Source organism: Lissotriton helveticus, chromosome 6, assembly GCF_964261635.1.
Source record: "Lissotriton helveticus chromosome 6, aLisHel1.1, whole genome shotgun sequence".
NCBI classification, from domain to species: domain Eukaryota; kingdom Metazoa; phylum Chordata; class Amphibia; order Caudata; family Salamandridae; genus Lissotriton; species Lissotriton helveticus.
In genome coordinates, this window is record NC_136067.1 from 917,777,449 (window position 1) to 917,796,030 (window position 18,582).

Below are 18,582 nucleotides of genomic sequence, written 5' to 3' on the forward strand. Positions count from 1 at the left end.
TCCCAGCCAAAAAGGTTAGAAATCTTGGCTTTATGATTGATAAGGACCTCTCCTGCTCAGCTCAAATAAGTCAGGTAACTTCGGCCTGCTTTCACACAATAAAGGTGCTTCGGAAAATCCTCCCCTACATCCCCTTCACTCTTAGGAAGACAGTAGTGGGTGCGTTAATAATGTCTAGGGTAGACTATTGCAATGCACTGTATACTGGAACAGGGGAAAAACAGCTTGCTAGGCTCCAGTCTATCCAAAACACAGCGGCAAGAGTTCTACTCAACCTCCCTAAGAGACACCCTACATCTAAAGCCATACGGGAACTTCACTGGCTCCCAGTAAGGCGTAGAATTCAATTCAAAGCCCTTTGTTTGGTCCACAAATCTCTCCACGGGGAAATATCTGAAGATCTTACAATCCTCTTCCCCCGCTACGTGCCTGCGCGCACGTTAAGATCTGGCAGTCAAGATCTAATCCTTGTGCCCAGACTAAAGAGAGCCCGATGGGGCGGAAAATCCTTTTCTTATCAAGAATCTAAGCTGTCGAACAGCATGCCTATCGTATTGCGCTCCGAAAAGAACAGAACAAGCTTCAGGAGGGCGCTAAAAACTTGGCTCTTCTCCATGTCCTAACCATCTTCTGTACTCCCTTCCGTTCTATAGTGGCAAGACGCCTCGGCATAAGAGCGCATTAAAAATAATTCAGTCAGTCTTGGCATTCTGAATAGCGCGGACGGCAGGATGTGCCTGTCCAGCCCTGAACATTTGTACCCCATGATGAAGTTCTGGGGAAGGTTGGGATCCATTGAAGGCGGGTCTCTTGACTCCCCTGTTGGGGGTCAGGCGTGCCTTCCTCCGTGACAGATGCCACCTGCGCTTTGTAATGTTAGGGGGTTGGGAATTGTGGAGTATTTGCTTATTTTATGTTCCAGTTTTCACACACACAGCGACACGAAGCCCAATCATGGTTCTTGCAAGCTCCTTGGTAGCACCATACATCTAATAGATGACCACCCTGGTTAATACTCCCCCTGTGGGAGACTTGGCAGTGGTATCATGAAATGTCAGGGGCTTACTTAATAAAATGAAGTGGGCGCCATTCTTCGACAGGCCAAGAGATATACAGCCAATATCATTCTCCTACAGGAGACCCACTTTCTGGGTACTAAGGCTCCCTGCTTGGCTAGGTTTGGATACCACTTGATCTATCATGCTGGGTTCACAAGGTGCTCCCGGGGGACAGACATTCTCATTCCTCGTCATACTCCCTTTATTTGCGACAAACAAACATTGGGCAGATCCTGGGGGGAGATATATCATTGTATCAGGCACACTGTATGGGGAACACATTAGATTCGGTAGTATCTCCGTGCCCTCCCTTGGGCTCCACTTTCGTCAACACAATCACCCGACTATGGAGCGAACACATGGATGGTTTAACCCTACTGGGTGGTGACTGGAATAATGTAATGTCACCACTGGATAGGAGGCACGGTTCTGGCTTGGATACCATGGCAGAAGCCTCGAAATTGTCTCAAATAGCTAGCACACTGGGCTGGTCAGAAGTATGGCAGGAATACCATCCGGCAGATGGGGGCTAAACATTTCTGTCCCCCGTCCATAGCTCTTTATCCCGGTTGGACTATCTGTTCTCATCCCAGGTTACTCATCTCCCGTGGGGGTTATCGGACCACTCCACGGTCAATATTAAATTTATCATGCACTTCCAAAAAAAAACCTTTTGGTGGCGAATGTCCCCATGGCACCCCGAGACTCTGCCTATCAGGAAACAATTACACAGACAATTCAGGACTATATCAATTCGAATGTTGAATCTGCCCCATCCAAGGTTACTGTCTCCCCTTAAACCCACACAGGGGAGTTGATATCAGCTACCGTACACATAAGAAACGTGAACGCTCAACCCAATGAGCGGAACTGGAGGCCCATCATGCATCCCTTGAGACACAATATAAGAGCAAACCTAGCCCTTCCCTTCAATGCAATGTCCTTCATGCTCAACAATAGTTACCGCAATATTTCCTAGAAAAGGCAAAAAACATCTGTCTGGTGTCGCAATGCAACCTGATCCATCAATGGGGGGGACAAATCTAGCAAAATGCTGCATATGCTTTGTCAAGCTGCGCAATCCCCGGCTGCCATCCTGATCATCCATGTGCCTGATGGTGTCTTATGCTCCTCTCCCGGGGCGGTAGCTGCGGAGTTTGCGCGCTATTTTTCCGCCTTATATGGGGACAGGATCAGCTCTCGGAGGCCCTCAGTGCTGAGTTCCTTCGAGACATCCCCCCACCCAGATTAACCGATCAGATGAGGGAACACCTTGAGGCCTCTATCACGTTGGAGGAACTAAATACTGCGCTTGTAGCAATGCACCCAGGAAAGGCCCCAGACCCTAATGGATTACCTATGGAATTCCTGGGGTCCCACATAACCACATTAGGACCATACCTTTTGGATTGGAGGCAAGCTGAGATTTTTCTCTTCCTAAAGCTGGGTCGCCCACTAGAAGACCCTTCCTCATATCGCCCAATTGCCCTGATTAACTTTTAACCCAAACTCCTGGTCAAGGTATTGGCTGACTGTCTATGTGCCTGTATAGAGGATCTGGTCCATTCAGACCAATCTGGCTTAATGTCATATCGGGCTATTCGCCCTAACATTCAGCAGGTACACAACGATATGAGCTGGGATACCCTGCAGCTATTCTTCATGCTGACATTGACAAGGCATTTGCCTCCCTTAGTTGGGAATATCTTTTTCAGCTTCTTGAGGCAGTCAATTTCGGGCTGCGGGTTTTGGCGTATACCTGTCTATTGTATACTGATCCATCTGCTTCAGTATGTATTACGGGACACAGGTCGTCCCCTTCCCCATCAGTCAGGGTGTTAAAAATAGCAATGTGTATGTACATAAGCGGCGTTCATTTGTGTTCATAGCACCCCTTGTTGTAAGCAGAACGGATATCGCGAAAACACTGAGTGTGTTATCCCGCCAGCATAGATCCATGCACACATGTACATGACAGCCATTTTAGGTACCATGGTCTCCCTGTTCACGATCGCTCATCAGCGCACTTCCCTGACCCTGCAAGCATTCCCCCATGCACCCTGACTGCCCCCTCTCCCACATGCGCGAGTCATGAGCCCACCCCTCCCGCATGACTCTGTCCCTAAGAATCGCACCCTGCGCCTGACCAACACCTCCTGTCCCTCCGTGAATACCCCTCCTTTGATGACCTCTTCCTCCGAGCCTGAATGTTTGCACGGACCGCTGGTCATCCCTTAGCCAGAGGATACGGTTTATTGCCCACTACTTTATGCACTCGTCTCTCTTGGAAGAAGCTACTATTGATCATGTCCACCCCACCCCCTGAGACTCGATTAGGCACACACATTCCAATGGAATCAGCAGAACACTCAGCCGCATGATAGCCCCCTCCTATTGCATGGAGAATAAGGGCCCTACTGTAGCCACATGTTGGAATACCTCCATACTATACAATGTGTTGATTGTAATAAAGGATGCCTGTGTGCCATAAACCTGTGTATAAAAGACGAAACCTCAGAGAAACTTGTTAGAGCACCTCCCGAAGACACCATGCGAGTGTCCCAAAGGACATGCTCTCCTCATGAGTAATAAACTCTGTTCTTGTTTTCCTACTTCCAGTGCCCGTCTCCTTATTTGGTAATTATTCAAGGTGAGAACGAAGAGTCGCCCTGCACCAGCAGCCTGGGCATCGGGTGCGATAGGGGCTGACTTTTCAACAATTGGCGCCCAAAACGCGGGGCCCATCAGCGACATAAGGTCCGGTAAGAGAGGTCCAGACGATGGGGTGAACATCTAAATGATTGGAGTATACCTGCCTTGAGAGGGCCCTCGTCCGGCTGCCGATTGAATGAACTTCACCGATTCCGAACGGACCTCTCTCAAGTGACCTATTGTCCTGACTGGAATCCCACAGGAATGCTGTGGTAAAAACATGGAGAAAGAGAACGATCGGGTGCTGGAAAAAGGAAGGCGAAGAACTGTCCACGTGGTCCGGTCCGGGTAAGGTCGTGACACACGACAAATTGCGAAATTGATTGATTGTTTGAAAATACTAGTATTGCCTATTGATTGCTTCTGGGAGATTCTCTATTTGCAAACAAACACAGAGTCGCCATACTCTGTTTAATCTTTGCAGATAGTGAAGGGTAGGCAACGCAAAACTTTAACACGTCGTGCCTATTTTTTTCCTCCCCATTGATTGATTGATTGAATCGAGCATTAAATTGTTCGAAGTTGGTTCTCTTAAGGATCTTCTCTGCCTACAAACGGGGAAGAATAGGAATATTCTCTCTCCCTTTGCCGACAGTGAAGGGTAGGTAACGCAAACCTTTAACACGTCGTACCTATTTCGTTCCTCATTGATTGATTGTATGTCCAAACATTGACTGTTTGGAATTGGTTCTTTTTGGAGGTATTCTCTATTTTTGCAAACAAGCACAGAAGTCACCATACTCTAGTCTTTGCAAGTAGTGAAGGGTAGGTAATGCGGACCTTTGTCCCCCGTTGTAATCTGTCATACCTATCTACTCCCCACTGACTGATACGCCAGTCTCACCCGGACCATTTACTGGAGGTAGGTCACCTGGCCTGACCAGAGAACACCCCTAGTAAAAAGGACATATACAATAATAACGAAGTGATCACTGTAACCTGTTAACAGAAAAACTTTAGCATGAAACAACCTGGAAAGAAGGGAATAGGAAAACGAATTCAGTAGGCCACTGATGAAAAACGAACTTTTTATTAAATAACGAACAAGGAAAACGATAACAATACTTAATGGTAAAACCTATTTAGTAACCCGTAATGAGAAACCTGAAAACAATAAGAACGATAAACTGGGGAAAATGCAAGTCAGCAGAACATCCGCCCCCACTCTAGAAACTTCCAAAGTGGAGCAGGGTTGCGGCCACGCCCAGCCGGAAGCAACCCATATAAGGCGGGTCCTGCTGCCAACAGTCGGCCAGGAGATCGTAACGTAGGGTGTAGCCGGAGGAGAGGCCGAGGCCAGCGGGATCCGGTCAGGGGATTGCCTTGACAATGCCGGAGAGTTGCAGGGGGGGGAATGTCTATGTCCTCGACCCTCCCCTCTCTCTCCCAGTCCGGCCGCGGTGGCCCTTGAGAGTTGCAGGTAGTCCCGCCACATTCTCTCCCGGCCCGGCCACCAACGACCGGGGGCCGGGGCCGACGAGATCCGGCTGCAGCCGATGAGCCAAGGAGCCCGTTCATGGGGCCAGAGCAAGGGGCGTCCGGCCGACATCCACCGGAGGCCCGGCCCAAAGACGGACGGGACATTGTTTCTTTTCTCCTTCGTAATGGCAGCGACAACACGCCAGACATTTCTTCTTTCTTCAATAATTGCCGCGACAACTCTGGGGGGGGATGTCTTGCACATGCCTCCGACCCCCCCGTCCTCATCGCCTGGTCCGGCCATAACAAATGTCAAACGAGACGCCGTGGGGTGCACTGGGAGGGAGAGACGGTGCGAACAGGCCTCTCCCGCCTCCCCAGGTGGAGGCTTCCCAACTGCACCCTCAGCGCTCCAGGCGCCCGGAAAAGGGTTCTTCCACTGTGGCAATGCTGCAACGCCTCGCCCGGCAGGTGGGAGCCCGTCCGCTCATTTGACCCCGCGATCGCCGGTAGCTGCCGAACTCTCAAAATGGCGATCGACCTGGCAAGAGCGGGCCCAGCATGAAGGAATGGCCCGGTCACTTGTTGACTCCACCGTCATAGTTCTCCACAAACCTTGAAGATTCTAGAGGAGCCACGGGAGTCCCCGACTCCCGCAAATACCCCCGATGGGGAATGACTGCCATGATTGCCCACGGAACGATGGAGACGTAGCCGCAGGACGTCGGCGCTCCCATGCTGGCGCCAGTCTCAGTTTGAATGACTAGAGTCCTATAGACCACAGTTCGGATCAGTTCCGGTGGAAGCACAGTATGACCCGGTAGGAACATTGTTGCCTCCCTCCCCCTCTTTTTGACTGATGGTTCAAACCACCGATCCCTTCTTTTTCCCTTTAACGGAACTTTGGACTGCCAAAGGAAGCTCTGGGCCAACCATGACTTAGTAGAGATTTAGACTATGCCTGAATCTGCCTGACTGCACTCAAAATGGCGCCGAGGCAAATGAAACTTTCAACTCCTTGTTGTACCCCGATTGTTCGGCCCTGGTGTCATGAGATATGTATGAAGGGTTTTTTTACCACATGAATTGATATAGGATGTGTACAGATTATATGTTCGGACAATTAATGGATTCAGGATGTATACTGTCAGTTCGGGAAATGAATTGATATGGGATGGGTACTGGTTATAGGTTCGGACAATGAAGTGATACTGGATGGGTACTGATTATGTGTTCAGACGGCGAATTGACATCAAATGGGTATTGATTGAACATTCGGACAATAAATTGTTGTTTAAAATTTTGCACATCATGATTATTGAAAGTTGGAAGCCCAACACTTATGACACTCGCTCACACTGAAGTCTCGACATGATTTTATTGCGCTTTTCGCACTTTTATTGTGAAATAAACGACCACCGACTCCGCTCCAGCCTGCTCCGTGGCCGGTCCACGGGGTTGTAGGCCCGTATTTATACATCGACATTCTTATTAAAGATTTTTTGAGAAAGCAACTATAGTTGTCCGTGTAAATTGATAAAGTCTTGAATGAATAATCCCTATTTTTCGATATAACTGAAATGTAGGTGGAATGACTAAGCTCGGTTAGATAAAGGGCTGAAAAAGGTATAACGCGTAGAAATATTACAAATATGAAGGGTCGAATTTTAGTTGTGTATTTTTCCTTTTTATACAGCCAAAGGCAACCGCTGAAGATCCAGGTATTTAGCCCACACTTTATATGCTACCTGTATAAGAAAAATCACACTAACGGTCCACCTGGGCTTAAACGCCCCAGTTGGCAGTGACTGCATCCTGTGGAAATAGGCCGAGTACGCAGTAAGTAAAAACCTTTCTGGGTTTATGCGCGCGAGTGCGTATCAATATAGCTTGCTCTCCCTTCCCTCCTTTTCTCTCTCTCTCTGCAGGTCACCTCGGAATGTCGACGAAAACGGCGATCCAACAGACGAAGAGATGGGAAAAGGGGTCTGATTATAGTACCTAACCACGACAAACCCCGAATAAAGTAAAGAAGAATAATGTACACACATGATTAAGCGTTCTTACGTTTGACTAAGTAGGGAAAAGTTTAGGGTATTTCGAGGTAGGGGTTACACAAGTATCCTCCGCCGAGAGGACTAGGGATATTGCCAATATTTGAAAACCTACTACCTCCTTTTCCGCATCTTCATAGGCATATAACTAAAAGCTGCCCCATTGCTCTCCAATTGACACCAACTGTTGTCTCAGCCTGGAAACGCACTTGCTAAAAATGACTCGAATAAACCTCCGTGAGCATTAGCCCGACCAGGTTAGTCCATGACCAGTTGCCAAAGGCGTAAGTGTGTACAATCAAAGCCACCAGCAAGAGGCAGCCAACGAATAAAAGATAAGAAAAAGGTAAAAAGAACTTAGGATGATAAAGATGCTCAGCTCACAGAAAAGGATAATTGTGGCCAATAACTGTTTTATGTTTTGTCTTGGATCTTTTTATGTAATACCTGTACTGTCTCCCCCGTCTGAGTTTGTGTGTACGTGATGTATGGATCTACGTCGTCCCTCCGCTTGTGTTTACGCATTACTTAACCCCTGCCGTTCTAAGTTGTGTGCGCACTGAATGGACCATTATTGTACACGTCTCTCTCTCTCCTCACGGCATACGAGTACCGAATGGTTCGTTTAGAGTACGACTCTCTCTCTCTCTCTCTCTCTCTCTCTCTCTCTCTCTCTCTCTCTCTCTCTCTCTCTCTCTCTCTCTCTCTCTCTCTCTCTCTCTCTCCCTCTCTCTCTCTCCCTCTCTCCAGAAGCCCCCCGTTTCCTCTTTTTCTTGTATGATGGCATTGTGTCCCTCCGACACAAACATAATTGGGTTTCCTCGAACGCAAAGGTGTTCAGCAAAATTGACCAAACCCAAAACGATTGAGACTTACCATATTACTACCTCTCCCTTCTACAAACAATAAGAACCCGAGTTGGTAATGAAGGAAAGGACGGGTAAGACGACGGATGTCCCCTAATCTGGCCTTTTATAGGGGAACTATAACGTCAATGGTCTTCTGTTTCTCAGTTCGTTAGAAAATGCGATCCCCAATGTCCCGATTGCCCCACCCCCTTGCACCTAAGTGCGGATGTCCAGAGTACCCCACTTCCCCCGATCGACCCTAGCTCTCTGTCCAAAAGCACCCACTCGCCCCCGATCAACCCTATGATAATGCCCCGCTTGCAAGAATTAGCCGACCCCGAAAGGAGATGTGATATTGTCGATACTTGGGTTAAAGGGAAGAACGAGTCTCTCCATAAGGACTCGATTTTTTTGTAACGTAATACATTGTGTACAAAAGTTCAATTTCTCTTATCATATATCGCGAATGAACGCCAAACAAGTCTATGAATTCAATATGCAATGCCCTTCTACAGACTCCATAAATAACGACCTCTGACTGTGACCGATGAACCTATCCCCCACCTACTCAGGAATAGGGAAGGAATTGAGATGTATATCTGTTCTCCCGACCAGTTTGTCTAACAACTTGTTTTTCACCCATTCAAAGATACAATCGCCAAAGGAGAGGAGCTGGACGTGACGCACAGCCTGGCCACAGATCATGGAGCACGTGTGACGACCAAAGGTGGAGCCGCAGAGCAACGAGACGCGGGACGAGGCACAACTTTCAAGTTCAGCTGATGAAGGAATATGGGGCTGCCTTGAAGCCCTCGACTTGCTGACCCACTCGTGCCTGAAGTCCCCGTCCCTTTTTCCGACTGATGGGCCTGCCTGCTCATTGTCCTTTGCTCCCTTGGTCCCTTGGTGTGTTCGAAGATCTGGCCCCACTCCGCCCTCTCCTCCCTCGATTGTTCAACAAACTCTTTCATATAAAATTTGATTATGGACTGGGATTTTGTCACGGAAAAGGAAAGACACGCAGGTGCCCAGCATAAGGCACCCCTAAGACAATAAGTTAGGAAACAGGACTGTGATCTAACAGCAGAGGACTGATCGCACCCTGCAACGTGTAAGGACGAATCCGAGCTAGACCTATAGCTCCACCGCCGGTGCTCAGCAGCGCCAACAAAAGAAGACGGACTATGTTAAAAGACATTGCGACAAAGACCCTCCCCCCTTTCCAGAACTTTCTATTCGCCCCTTGACTAAATTACTTGTATCAAATTGAATACCTCCCTCAACCATTTTGTATTGCCTTTTAAGAAATGTTTCGTCGGTCACTCATGTGGTTAGTTTTCCAAAATCCCCTATAGTACTGACAAGTCGGAAGGTATCAGAGCGTTCTTCCTGTATGTTGATATCACTAGAGAGAAAATGTGAAGCTGATTTTTATGTATCGGAACATTTTTCTTGGTTCTACACCGACTAAACATTATGCCGATCTCTAGGCTTGTATGAAGAACCCGACAGGTGTAAATTAACATGTATTGCATTCCGCCAATCACATCGACTAGGTAGAAATTGAACTTGCTTATGTAAAAAGCGGCGACTGTTAAAAATAGCAATGTGTATGTACATAAGCGGCGTTCATTTGTGTTCATAGCACCCCTTGTTGTAAGCAGAACGGATATCGCGAAAACACTGAGTGTGTTATCCCGCCAGCATAGATCCATGCACACATGTACATGACAGCCATTTTAGGTACCATGGTCTCCCTGTTCACGATCGCTCATCAGCGCACTTCCCTGACCCTGCAAGCATTCCCCCATGCACCCTGACTGCCCCCTCTCCCACATGCGCGAGTCATGAGCCCACCCCTCCCGCATGACTCTGTCCCTAAGAATCGCACCCCGCGCCTGACCAACACCTCCTGTCCCTCCGTGAATACCCCTCCTTTGATGACCTCTTCCTCCGAGCCTGAATGTTTGCACGGACCGCTGGTCATCCCTTAGCCCGAGGATACGTTTATTGCCCACTACTTTATGCACTCGTCTCTCTTGGAAGAAGCTACTATTGATCATGGCCACCCCACCCCCTGAGACTCGATTAGGCACACACATTCCAATGGAATCAGCAGAACACTCAGCCGCATGATAGCCCCCTCCTATTGCATGGAGAATAAGGGCCCTACTGTAGCCACGTGTTGGAATACCTCCATACTATACAATGTGTTGATTGTAATAAAGGATGCCTGTGTGCCATAAACCTGTGTATAAAAGACGAAGCCTCAGAGAAACTTGTTAGAGCACCTCCCGAAGACACCATGCGAGTGTCCCAAAGGACATGCTCTCCTCATGAGTAATAAACTCTGTTCTTGTTTTCCTACTTCCAGTGCCCGTCTCCTTATTTGGTAATTATTCAAGGTGAGAACGAAGAGTCGCCCTGCACCAGCAGCCTGGGCATCGGGTGCGATAGGGGCTGACTTTTCAACAAGGGCATGAGACAGGGCTGCCTCCTGTCTCCTCCATTGTTCGCCCTGGCGATTGAGCTCTTGGCGGTATATGTTCGTAGAGATCCCGTGGTCTGCGGATTTGAGTGGCCATGTTCTCAACCTGTTTAGATCACATTATATGCAGACAATGTCCTTTTCTTCATGACAGACTTGTGGATCCCGGGGCCACAGATCTTACAGATCCTCCGGGTGTTCAGCCAAACCTCTGAGCTTCACACCAATCCGTCCAAATCAGTGTTGTTCCCGGTCTGCGGGAACCAGGAGAGGAATACATGGGTGGCCCAGCTACAGCATGTTACAGAGGGCTTCATGTATTTAGGGATCTTCATGTCCCCCTGCCCAAAGATCTCTGGGGTGCATAACATAAATCCACTTATAGCTGGCCTCCGGGACAAGACTAATATTTGGTCATCCCTTCCCCTTTCGTTGTATGGACGCTCAGCGATTTTTAAGATGGTCTCTCTCCCTAGAATGCTATACCGGCTACAGAGCTTTCCATATCATATACCGCGGTCCTGGTTTGCGCAAATTAATGCAATTCATAATAAGTTTCTATGGAACAGGAGGCTGTCCGTGTGGCACTGCAAACTTGTGTACAATCTACATACTGTGGGGGAATTGCAGCAGTGGATGTTTATGCATACTATGCTGCCTCTCACCTTTTAATCATCAAACAATGGTAGAATAGCACACCCTTAGACCCAGCATTCGCATAAGAACGTGCGGCGATGGAGGAGGTCCCTCTCCTCCGGTTACTGTACAGTAACCAGAAGCGTGATTCCCTTCCACATGCCAACAGTACAGTGATCCAGCTCTGGAGACATAATGTGGTGCGAATGGGGTGGCGAGGGCGCCTGACTCAGGTGACCCCCCTGTGGCACGGTATACCTATGCAACAGGTGGTGGCCTTCGTGGGATTTCGCAACGTCTCCTTCTCCTCAAAGATTGAAATAGTATGTACTGTGGCAGAGTGAACCATTCTCTCCAGACACCCCTGAACCTTCACAAGTCGACTAGCTCCACATGTCTCAATCACTGCTTTCACTGAGGATAGGAGGTAGACAATTGCTGGTCATCTAACGATCTCTTAGGATGTGAAGTAAAGGATGGTTGCAATGAGGACCAGCTGAGAGATGCTAGCTGACCAGCATAAATAACTAAGGGTCTGATTTTCAGTTTGACTGATAGTGTACCATCCATTGCAATAGCAGAGGGCAGTACATATGTCATTCTGATGGCACTCCATCAATTAGATTTTGAGATGATGGTTGGTTCATCGATCATCTCTGTACCTTGAAAGCAGCTGCCATCATGGAGGTTCCCCTTAAGGTACAAAAAGTGTGTTGGCCATTCACCAACTGTAAACTTGTTGTTTGTAAAACCAAACTCCCAAAGAGATATTTTATTTCTGAAAAGCAAAAACTATTGACCCTAACAACCTGAGAGTTTTCTCCCCGGTTGTGGGGGTCATTATTGTTTTCTTATGTCCCTTAGGTTTTATGTGTTGGTGAGGAACAGAAACAAAAACCATTACACTAGAAACCCTAAGTAGGATGGAGGGTGTAATGACCTTCTTCTGAAGACACCTACTCCAACATGCTCTCATAGGAAGCTTCCCATATATGGATCCAACAGTGGCTCCATTGGGAGAAAACTGGTGGTACATCCTGGCGCTAATTGAGATGGGTGAACAAATGTTTGGCAGACACAGTTTTCCAGTGCATTTCTGATGGAGTATTTTATTGAAGTTGAATTTATGTCTCAGCTCTACTCCAATTCCTACCACAAACCCCCTGCACTGTTCCACTGTGGATGTATGAAGGCAGACCATGTAGTTGCCTATAACTACCAACAAAAATTTAACTACAGGTCTATCTCCTTATCAGTGAAGCTCTTCTTCCTCTTGAAGGTTGTATTCTGCATCCTAAGACTATAGCTGGCTACTGCTGTTCATATGACGAAGTAGGCTAAGTGGGAGAGTGATGTCAAGTATGTGTGATTTGCAACCCTTTCAATGTGAGTTCTCCATCCTGGACACTTGTCTAAAGACTGGGTGAAATATTGGGGGCATTACCTTTATAAGTGTCCCAGTAGGAGCTTAGGGACTTGGAGCTGCCACATTTTAGTCTTGCACTATATTCTTTTTTTTTTATTTCTGCTAGGGAAGTTGTCATAGTTCTGCGTTGCCAGAAACTCAGTCACCTGTGGCCCCAATCCTGCCATACTTGGTCCACTTGAGGATGCGAATAACATCAATGCCAGAGGGGCATTACCAGTAAGTTATGCAACTTCTTTGACTGGAACTATGTTAACGCACACGCTTGTAGTCTGAACTGATCAGTCAAGTTGTTTGGGAGCGTCGCACACAATGTTGGATCCTCTGTTTACTTCTCCGTCCTTCTGCAGTTTATTCCTGTTGCCTGGTATTTGCAAAACTCCCTAAGGGGTATCTGTTTGTTAAATTTCTTCTTTTTTTGGATCCTGAAGTAAGGAATAATTTCCATATTTCCAAATTTGCATTTCCATTTGGTGAAACCTTTCACTTAGACTCGTATGGAATTGACATTGATTGTTAAAAGCCCAGATAAGACCATGCACTAACACTGTATGCAAACTCGCAAATTATTAAACAAATGCTTCAATTAATTAAGCTCTGTCTTTTTAAGGCACTTTTATGAGTTACAGGAAACCACTGGGGGGCTCACCTTGTTGCTTTGTTGCCGCCACCGCCTAGAGTCACCAGGAACCCGCATTTGCGCCGCCGCCGCCCCGAGACCACAACTCCCGGCAGCCCCAGCGGCGCGGCGCACAACACACGCGGCCAGCAGCGCCAGGAGGCGTTAAAAACAAGCGCATTGCCCGGCAGAGCGGTGGAGCTTTGCAAGAAACCGCCGGGGGGCTAACCTTGTTGCTTTGTTGCCGCCACTGCCAAGAGTCACCAGGAACCCGCATTTGCGCCGCCGCCGCCGCCCCGGGACCACAACTGCCGGCAGCCCCAGTGGCGCGGCTCACAACACACGCGGCCAGCAGCGCCAGGAGGCATTAAAAATAAGCGCATTGCCCGGCAGAGCGGGGGAGCTTTGCAGGACACCACCGAGGGGCTCACCTTGTTGCTTTGTTGCCGCCACCGCCGAGAGTCACCAGGAACCTGCATTTGTGCCGCCGCCGCCCCGGGACCACAACTCCCGGCAGCCCCAGCGGCGCGGCGCACAATACACGCGGCCAGCAGTGCCAGGAGGCGTTAAAAACAAGCGCATTGCCCGGCAGAGCGGGGGAGCTTTGCAGGACACCACCGGGGTACTCACCTTGTTGCTTTGTTGCCGCCACCGCCGAGAGTCACCAGGAACCCGCATTTGCGCCGCCACCGCCCCGGGACCACAACTCCTGGCAGCCCCAGCGGCGCGGCGCACAACACACGCGGCCAGCAGCGCCAGGAGGCGTTTAAAACAAGCGCATTGCCCGGCAGAGCGGGGGAGCTTTGCAGGAAACCACCGGGGGGCTCACCTTGTTGCTTTGTTGTCGCCACTGCCGAGAGTCACCAGGAACCCGCATTTGCGCCACTGCCGCCCCGGGACCACAACTCCCGGCAGCCCCAGCGGCGCGGCGCACAACACACACGGCCAGCAGCGCCAGGAGGCGTTAAAAACAAGCGCATTGCCCCGCGTCGTGGGACGCGCACGGGCGTCGCCGGGAGAAGCCCGGGACAAGGGCGGGACAGTCTGTGGCAGTCCGGGGCTGGACAAGGCTGGGCTGGGCCACATCCCTTGGTTGTAGCAGCAGAGGTGATCTATGGACTAATCTTTGAGATTTTGCCGAACTCTCTGATCGTGTTATATGATTATCATATTTTAACTAGTTGGATTACGAGTTGGTCTTATCTTTTTTATTTCATGATAGCTTTTGTTTATTTAAGCACATCTTATTTCACATATTTTAATTCATCTTTGCTAGCTCTATAATGTCTAAACAGAAGGCCGTTAAAAATCCCCCAGTGATAGCTACAATGGACAATTAATTAGTAAAAGTGGTCAAAAAAATCAATAATGAGCACAGATTATCGCTTGGTAAGGGGAGCCCACCCACTACATGTCCTACTCTATCTAGCTCGCAGATGGCTTCATCAGTGGATGATTATTGCGAATTGGATAGCCCTGAAGTCTTAGTGGAAGTGCCTGCCGAATCAGCTCATAACATGGATAGGTCTGATGTATCTATTGAGACCCCTGTCCAGTGCCCGCCGGCCCCTAGAGCGCTGAGAGCTTGTAGGAAAGCCCAAATTAACCGGGGGGAACCGAACCCGCAATAAAAAAAGAGTAGAAACACCTTCTAATTGTACCGCAGGGGATGTGCAGCCAATGGATAATAAAGGCTCAGTAACAATGAATACTGACCAATTTGATCTTTTGGTCAGTATCATTGATGCCAAGGTAGAAAAGATCATTAAACCCCTAGTGGCTAAATTGGACCAGATTTCTGCTGAAGTAATAAGACTAGGAGGTCTTCTGGACACCCATATCGCCTCGGCCGAAATATATAGGGTTGTCGAGAAGGGTCTTACAGTCCCCAAAGCTGTACCAAAGCAACCTAAAGGGGGGAGAACTGTAAATGATGAAGCAATATCTGTGTCCCCCTTCCTGAACCATCGCCTATCACTTGTCAGATTAAACAAGCAGCAGTGGCAGCAGCTCCTGTGAGCCTGGTTGGGCCAATCGAGTTGATGAGAAAACGTTTTATTAACCTCCCACCTGACTGTGCACGATATGTGGTTGTTTTACCCAATGTTCCACCTATTGGAACAATTCCCACCAAGCATCCACAGGAATCCCATGATTCATTAAAAAATAAAACAGTCTCATGGTTGCATAACCACTGCGGGTTTCCACTTACCTATTCTGACCAAATACTAACTACCAGAAGGGTAGACTGGATAGGTAACTCTAGCAAGACAAGCAGGGGTGATTGTGTAATAGTCAATTTCAAACACCCCCAACATGTGGCAACAGTCTTGTTAAGGGCAGCTTCCTTAACACCTGGTGAGAACAGCATGTGTGTCCGCCCTCTTGGCCATTTTCATAGTCACCTTATTAAATTGCCCCTTGATACCAATAGAAATAGTCTTTTCACCTCCCCTTATTGCCCGGTTCCTGGGGTCCCTACGCAGAATAGATTCCAAGTCCTAAACACTTTGGATTCTAACGATTGACATACTCAGTTACGTGGGCCCGCTCTATGTGTGACCACGAATGTCCAGGTGTCTGGTATAAGGGAAAAGCATATTGATGTTGAGTCGACCATGGTCGCCGACAACAATTCGTCTAGTGGCACCAGGAATACAGCCAATGGGAACCCTAATACAGGAGCTGACCTTAATGGAACCATCTTACCCAGAAATAATAATAGAATTTTGGGTCTTAAGGGTATAACAATTATTAGCTGGAATATTGCTGGGTTGAAATCTAAGGGGGACACCTTGGGCTGGAATGATTTTATTAATACCTATGATATACTGTGTTTCCAGGAAACATGGAGTAGGGAGGAAGTTAACTATGAGGGGTTTGCTTCCTATAATCTGCCAGCGCATGGTTCTACATCTGGGAGAGCCAAAGGTGGCCTTTTGATTTTAGTTTATACTAACCGGCGGATTGTAGTCAAAAAGTACATGACCATTGGAGCACATATTCAGATCCTTTGGCTCCTTGAGGACCAAGGCCGGAATGTACTATTACTTAACTACTATAACAATGTTTTTGATGACAGCAGGACGTCAGTAGCTAAAGACTTAGCTAGCACCATTGATAATCTCAATGACCAAAATAATGTTTCCCTTGATTTTATTTGGGTGGGCGATTTTAACATCCTGTTATGTGAATTATCAACCCAAAAAGTTTGTGGGGTTATAAACAATGCTGGTTCTGATGATCTGCACTTTAGGCATAACAGCTATGGAGATCTCTTGTATAGTTTCATGGGCTGCTATGACCTAGAAATCTTGGATTTTGTCAAAGATGTAAATGGGCAGACCCTTCCTCCTTTCAAGAATTGGAGAACTAGTTTAGTAATTGACCACGTGATTGTCTCCTCTAATATCACCCCTTATTGTGCATCTCCTAGGATTGAAGTCACTCCTTTAAGTGATCACAACTATATTATCTTTGAATGTACTCTTTGGGGTGAGAGTTCTGTAGTAATAGGAACTACCATTACCAATGTGGAACCACAAAGATCAAATGGAGTTAGAGTTAGATGGATAGGGGAGAAAGCTAACGAATTATTAAGTTCTATCGTTAATGAATGTTTGATTGATTTCACCCTTATCCTTGAAAACAACACTGACTACGAATGGGTTTTATCTGTTTTTATAGATATTAATACATCTATCGATGCAAGGTTCACCAGACCAAAAAGAGACAAGTGTAGATTAAGTCCAGGCTGGTTTGACCACGCGTGTACTGCTTTATTGACCGAGCTGAAACACGTACTTGCTAAAAAACCTAGGGATAATATTCTAATTACCAAACTAAGAGTAGACTATAAGCGAGCCCTAAAAAGGAGGAGGGGTGAGTTACAACAGGAAGCTTGGGATTCTCTTAACCAAGCAGCGGAGTTACACAATAACACATTATTTTGGGCCACGGTTAACTCTCCTTTTCTTAAGGAGGGAAATCGACCTGAATTAACTTCTAATGTTCCTAGTGAAGGTTGGGTTACTCATTTTTCTAAAATGTTTGACTCTGATAATTGTGTGGTCAACAGCCCTAGTAGGTGGCCCGTCTTACCTCTGGATATTACTGTCACCGAGGTGGAGCATGGAATATATGCAAGTAAGGGGGGGAAAGCCCAGGGACCCGATGGGGTCCCTATTGATGTATACAAAGCAGCCCCTGAGATCTGGAGTCCCCTTCTGGCAATTGTATTTAACGTAGCTGTTTGTTCGGAAGCCCCAAAAACTTGGGGGGAATCCATTATAATTCCGATTTATAAGAAGGGCAGCAGGTCAGACGTTAAAAATGATCGCCTTATTTCCCTCCTTGACTCCTCAATAAAGATCATGAGTAGAGTTATGCTGGTCAGCCTTGAAGAGTGGGTTGAACAAGAGGGCATTCTGGCCGATAGCCAGTATGGATTTAGGAAGGGACGGGGAACATTAGACCAGTGCATAAATCTTGACCTTATAATTGGCAAATATAGAAGTCAAAGGCGGTTGTTTATATCTCTGCTTTGCAGATTTAAGCAGCGCCTTCGACATGGTCGACTATAAGTTATTGTGGCCAACCTTGTTACAGATGGGAGCCCCTGAGGGTATAATCTTTTTTCTCGCTAGGCTGTACCAAAAACGACTAACTTGTGTGCGTTATGGCACCAAGGGCGAATGTACCCCCAAGTTCAGCGTTCAACAAGGTATTAGACAGGGCTGTGTTTTGGCCCCGTTATTGTTTATTTTATTTATAAATTAAATTGATGCAATTTTAAAGAGTGTAAAAGCTGATGCCCCTCGGATCAAAGGTGTTTCCTGTGCTGGTGTTATTGTATGCTGATGACGCCGTGCTTCTCTCTAGAACTCCCCTTGGTTTACAACGTCTAATTGACAGATTTTCTATGTTTATTAAGGATAGAAAACTGATCATTAACAAGGGGAAAACGCACACTATGACCTGTGGGGCTAAAAGCAAAGCCAATGCCTTTTTTATTGATTCTGACAAGGTGGAATCAGTAGATAAATTCTGTTACCTTGGTATAACCTTCTCTCATGACAGAAAATGGTCCGCTGAATTTAATAATATTGGTCATAAAATGGCGAAAAGCGCCCATGGTGTCTTTAGATTTGCGGCAAAAGTCGGGGATAGAAGAACTAGGGATATGTTACAAATTTATCAAGCAAGATGTGTCACAATTGCACTGTACGGGGCGGCTGTCTGGGGTCACAGATGTAACCATGACTTGCAGTCGGAGGAAAACTCTTTTTTAAAAAAGCTTTTGTGTTTACCTCCATCCGCCCC